A 5,072-nucleotide genomic window follows, 5' to 3' on the forward strand; every position below is an offset into this window, starting at 1 on the left:
CTCATTTGATCCTCTGGAGAACCCTGTGAACTTGGTGCCATTATTGTCCTCATTTTACAGTTGAGGGACCTGAGGGAGACAGATGTTAAGTGATTTGTCCAGGGTCACACAGCTAATGTGATTAATGAAAAGTTCGAGAAACAATTTCTGGATAAATAATAATCAGTTTATTAACTACAGCTAGCAAGTAAGAGATTGAAGTTGTTGTCCCCTTGAAGAGCTTTGAATGTTTCAAAAGTCTTTGGGAAAGGAGGTGCGGCAGAGGGTAGAAATCAGTTCTAATTGGTTAACAATGAGTGAGGGGGTGGACACAGAGATGGGCAGAAAGTCTTCAGCTCCCCCTGCTGAGGGCAGGAGGAGGTTCAGTTGCCTCCTGGTATCTGGACAAAGGCATCCATCTCTCCCCAGTCAATAAACAATAAACAATGGTGGGGTAAAAAATAACATGTATATTAGATTCTGTTTGTAAAGTCTTCTAGTGTGGCACCCCATCCATGATCAAAAAGCAGGTACTGGAGGATTTGACCATCCTCGTCATCACCAATGTCCTCCAGAGACTGAACAGCCAACAAAGCAATGATTTCATAATGAGGATACAGGAAGGGTTAGTCTTAATCCTAATTAAGTAAGTGGTTACTAATATAAAAGAAATAACTATATCTCTCATTACTAAGTGTCTGAGACTAGATTTTAACCCACCTCTTTCTCTAGGCCGAGCACTCTGGTCCCTGTGGCCCCACCTAGGTGGACCTTAGAGAGAGGGAATGGGGAAGAGGAGGCTCTAGCTTTTGAAGGTGAAGATGAGAGTAAATTTCCAGGAAAGTCCCTGATGCCCTTCCTTGTCTTTGTGTCCCCAGGTCCTCTGAGAGGGGCTTCATCGGGTTGGGATCAACCACCATGGCTGCGTCTCGCACACTGAAACAGGTGGAATATGCTCATGACAATGCAACAGAGAGAAGTGTAAATGAGAGTTTAGTTCGTCTGGAATGGGGAAGATTTGATTGGCATTTCTGGATGGGGATTCTGATTGTGCTCATTGCCATACTTGACTGATGGGGAACAGCATAGTCCCGTGGATCCTGGGTTTCCGCATCCAGAGGAACCCCTTCTCTGTGTACATCCTCAATCTAGCCGGGGCCGACGCTCTCTTCCTCTGTTTCTCCTTCCTGATCTACATGGATGAAATTTTGAGATTTATTCCTTCTTGGGTAATATTCGTAGAATGGTTACTCCTCCAACACTTGTTGTTCTTTATAAGCCTGAGCCTTCTAGCTGTGATCAGCACCGAGCACTGCCTCTCTGTTCTCTTCCCCATCTGGTACTGAAGTCACCGCCCCAAACACACGTCTGCCACCCTGTGCACTCTCCTCTGGGCTCTGGCCGTCCTGCTCAGTGTAGTAGGTTGCATGCTTTGTTGGAACAGGTCTACTCACCATTTCTGTGACAATATCATCATCATCCAGTTCGTGTGGTTCATCGTCCTCACTTGCATGTTGTGTGTGTTCAGTCTGACTCTGCTTCTGAGGGTCCAGTGCAGCTCCCAGCGCCGGCAGCCCCCAGGCTCTACCTCCTGGTCCTGCTCACGGTTCTCGTGTCCCTGCTCTGTGGTCTGCCCATGGGGATCAATGAGTTCATAGTATTTGAGACAAACTCACATTTCCTGCCATATGGGCTCACTTGGATGCTGGCCTGTGTGAACAGCAGTGCAAACCCCATCATTTACTTTTTCCTGGGTCACCAAAGGTGTCAAAGGAGGGAGCCCCTCAGGGTGATCCTCCAGAGGGCCTTGGGGGATGAGGAGGTGGGAGGTGGGACAAAGGGCACGACTCTCACCAACACCCCAGAGACATCCTTCTGAGGCTAAGAACAAGATGCTCAGACTCCAGAACCTTTGAAATGAGCCCCTGCCCCAGGCCCTACTTCACCCTCTTCCCACATCCCTGGCAGGGAAACCAGGATTCCCTTCCATCCCTTATGTTGGTGCCCAGGCTTTGAACTCTAAACGATGAAGAAACATTTATAAGGTGGCTGCTCTGTGTTGGGCAGTTGGGCAATGCAGGGGATCGAGCTGCACAGTCTGGAATGGGAACTGTGGTCACGTCTGGCCTGAGACACTTAGCATCTCTGTGACCCTCTGCAAGTCACTTAACTTTGCCTCAGTTTCCTTATCTGTAAAATGAGCTAGCAAAAGAAATGTAAACCACTCCAATATCTTTGCCAAGAAAACCTCAGATGGGGGTCACAAAGAACCACTAGATTGAACAGCAAGACCATTCCAGGTACTGTAGTAAATGCTTTACAAATATCTCATTTAACCCTCCCAATATACCTGAGAGGTATATGCTCCTATGACCCCTGTTTTACACTTTAGGACCCTGAGGAAGGCAGAGGTTCAGTGATTAAACCAGGGTCCCAAAGCAAGAAATTATCTGAAACTGGATTTGAACTCAGATCTTCCTGACTTCAGGTCCAATGCCCTGTACACTTTGGAGCCCCCTGGCTTTCTGGAGGCTACTCTACCTGTAGGGTCAGATCCAGGATTTTAAGTATCACCAGCCCAGAGGAAGGCTACTCCACCAAAGGGCTACTGTCCCTGTCCTGAGGAGTAGAAGAAGAAGAAAGATGTCCTCTAAGGCCCCATGTCTCCCTGTCCTCTCCTTGTGAATCTCTGTAAATGAAGGCAGAGTCAGGAGTGAGACACCTCAGGATTCTGTGGGCCATGCTCCCCCACCTTGTCTTCTCTCAGACTTGAAACACAAGGTGCCCTCAGGCTTCGTTCCCCCTCCTCCCTCTAGAAAGGAAAGATTCCAGCTCAGCCAGGTCCTCTCCATTCCATGCTTGTGCACCTTTCCCCTCCCCCCCCCCACTCCCATTATCGTTGTTCAGCCAAATACTTCTCTGTCTCTAAAGGTCAAGGCTGAGACTCAGCTTCCGCTCCTGTTTCCAGTCTGTTTCTCCAGGGCTCCATCTCTCAGAGTTTCTGTTTTTCTATGTTTCTGTGACTCTCTCTATTCTGATCTTTCTTTCACTCTGCATGACCCAGTTCCTCATGAGGATGGATATTGTAGTGGTGTTACAGGACAGGGTACACCCTAATGAGACCAAAGTTGGGGAAGGGGATACATATCACACATATACATATCACACACACCATGTATATATCTCACACAACACGCCTACTCAGTACATATGCATGCCACATATCACATGCACACACATACACATACATGGAGCAACAATCTCCTATGGAATATCCAGACTATGAGAGATCATTCAGCCTCCATCTGATTCCTCCTCTGACAATGACCTTGCTCTTTCCTCAGTGGTTTCAGGTCCCGTATTTTATCTGGTACCCACACAGACTGGTGTAAATATCTGATTGTTAAAAATATTTACTACTTCTTTAATCAATTACGTTTATAATTTTCCTTATTTTAAACTATTCCTGCTATAAATCCCACTTGGTCATAATCTTTGTAGTATATTGTTTGAATCTTTCAGCTATAACTTTATCTATATCTATAATTTTCCTCCTCTCTTTTCATTCTTTATGGTTTACATATCAGTATCAAATTTGTTTCATAAAAGGACTTTCGCAGGCTCCTTGCTTGACTATTATTCCAATTTTTTATATTAGAAGTAGTTGATCCTCAAATATTTGAAAGAATTCACTGGTAAATCCAAATACTACTGGAACTTTTTTCTTAGAAATCTCATTTTAAGCCTGTTCAATTTTTTTACAAAAATAAGTCTATTTAAATATCCTATTTCTTCTTCTGCTAATCTAGGCAATTTATATTTTTGTCAATATTCTTGAATTTCCCTGTAAGTGTTCAATTTCTTGGCATGCAATTGTGCAAAATACCTCCCTATACTCAATGTAATTTCATCTTAATTAGTGATAGATTCACACTATTCATTTTTAATCCTAGTGATGTGGTTTTCTTCTCTCTTTCTTAAATGAAATTAACCAATTGTAAATCTCTATCATTTTTTTAAATCAACTCCTGGTTTATTTATTAATTCAATGGATTTTTCTAATCAATTTTATTCATCTCATCTTTCGTTTTTAGGATTTCCAATTTAGTGTTTGATTGGGGATTTTTAGTTTGTTCTCTTTTTCTAGTTCTTTTCTTTGCATACTTAATTGCATACCAGAGTCCCAAAGCAAGCGTCTGAGGATTTGAACTCAGATCTTCCTGACTCCAGGCCCAATGCTCTGTGCTCTTTGGAGCCCCGTACCTTGCTGTAGGCTACTTTACCTGGAGAGTGAAGTCCAGGGTCTGCTGTTTCTCTATTTCATTGATGAAAGTACTTAGGCATAAATTTCCTTCTAATTCTTGCTTTTCCTGTATCCCATAGGTTCTGGTATGTTGTCTCATAATTCACAATTTTTTAAATAAATTTTTATTTGTTTCTATGATTTGTCCTTTAACACATTCATTCTTTAATATTAGGTTTTTTAATCTCCAACTAGCTTCTAACCTATGTTTCTGTGATCCCCTAATACATATAATTTTCATTGCATAGTGATCTGAAAAGAATACTTTTAATATTTCTGTTTTTTGTTTTCAAATATAAAATTTCATGTCCTAACATATGGACAGTCATTGTAACATTATCACAAACTACTAGGGGGGAAAGGTGTATTTCTTCCCGTTTCCATTTACTTCTCTCCAGATAGCTATAATATATAACTTATCTAAAATTTTGTTAACTACACTCTCATTTATTTCTGGTTAAATTTACAACGTACTGAAAGGTGAAAATTACAGTTGCCCACTATTATAATACTACTTCTACCTCTCAAATTTTCTTTAAAAAATGTAGATGCATTGTATTTGGTGCATATAAGTTCAGTATTGTTATTGCTTCATGGTTGTTGGTATCTTTTATCAAAATATAATTACCCTGTAATCTCTTTTAATTTGAGCTTTATTAACCTTCTTAACCTTGTCTGAGATCATGATGCTACCGCTACCTTTTTTGCACCAGGTGAAGCATAATAAATTCGATGCCAACCTCCATTTTAATTCTGTGTATCTCCCATTTTTAAATGTATTACTTGTAAA

At 41.8% G+C, this 5,072-nt stretch overlaps 1 pseudogene; it reads left to right on the forward strand.

The window, feature by feature from the left end:
• Window positions 1–494: 494 nt before the first annotated feature.
• LOC140522541 (mas-related G-protein coupled receptor member E-like) lies at window positions 495–1,858 on the forward strand (annotated as a pseudogene).
• Window positions 1,859–5,072: the final 3,214 nt, after the last annotated feature.

This window comes from Notamacropus eugenii, chromosome 2 (assembly GCF_028372415.1).
Source record: "Notamacropus eugenii isolate mMacEug1 chromosome 2, mMacEug1.pri_v2, whole genome shotgun sequence".
In the NCBI taxonomy this organism is placed as follows: Eukaryota; Metazoa; Chordata; class Mammalia; order Diprotodontia; family Macropodidae; genus Notamacropus; species Notamacropus eugenii.